Here is a 1111-nt window from a genome sequence, read left to right as displayed (position 1 = left end):
AGCTGAAAAACACTGGGCTAAAACCCCCAAGGCTGGGAGCCACAATATCCCTCTGCTCAGTATTGCTGTGTGTTTTTCTCCTTCCAAGAGGATAAAGGGAGTGAGAAATTCAGGCGTTCTTCTTCTGGGGGAAGGGAGTCTTGGGGTGGGGGGGTTGTCTAAACCCAAAGGGGGTCGCAGCCCGCTTATAACTGGAGATGGACCTCTGCCCTGCTGCCAGGTCCCTCCTCCTGCGGGAAGCCAGAGATGGGATACACCAGCAGATCCTTTGAGGACCTCCAGGCTCTCCTGTGGCTCTCTCAACCATCCCGAGGGTGGTGCCGTTTCCTTACAGAGCCCAGCACAACTCTGGCCTTGGCGTGCTGAAGACAGAGAGAAAAGAGTTTTGCTCTCCCAGAGAGATGCAAACCCTCTGTCCTTGAGACCTCAGCGACTCACTCCAAGCTCTGGCACAGGTTCTGCGAGAGGCCATGGACTGCAGCGACTGCGTCTTCCTCTGCCTTTTAACGCCCCTCATGAGATGAAAATCTCTGGAAAGAGCAGTTCCAGCCCAAAGTGCTGGGCTGGTGCGCCGGCCAGCTGGAGGTGGCTCTGTCCTTCCTGTCCCAAGACCCCAGCTCTTCCCTTGTTAAAAGGGGGCACCCCGCCTTTCTGCTGCTGAAGTGGGGCATCATCCGGCCTCAGCGATCTTTTTTTGTCACATGCAGCAGGACTTTGAATCAACTCAGAGCAGAAAAATGTGTGAGATGAGCACAATAAATGCACCTGTTGATTTTAGATACTCATGTACATAGAGACCCATGCGATCGTGGCTTTGTGTATTTGCTATGCATGCAGAGGGATGAGTGTTTTATACCTATTATTATAATGAAGCATTTTTAACTTCTCAGGGCTGGTGTTTCAGACCCTGCAGCATTTCCCCAGGAAAAAATGCTTGAGCTAATCCCTTCCAGCTAACCAGCAGCAAGCGCATGCTCTGGAGGAGCAGATAGGGAGGGGATTTGATCTGAACTCTCTTTCTCGTCCCAGATGAATCTTTCAGCCACCGGCCGCTGGAAGGAGAAGGAGAGAGGAGGTTCCTCCCTCCCTTCCAGCCGTTTTGCGGTCGATC

The sequence above is a fragment of the Buceros rhinoceros genome, unplaced genomic scaffold (assembly GCF_000710305.1).
Source record: "Buceros rhinoceros silvestris isolate BGI_N320 unplaced genomic scaffold, ASM71030v1 scaffold16508, whole genome shotgun sequence".
NCBI lineage: Eukaryota > Metazoa > Chordata > Aves > Bucerotiformes > Bucerotidae > Buceros > Buceros rhinoceros.
The sequence above is the reverse complement of the archived record's forward strand: the minus strand, read 5'-3'. Positions refer to the sequence as shown.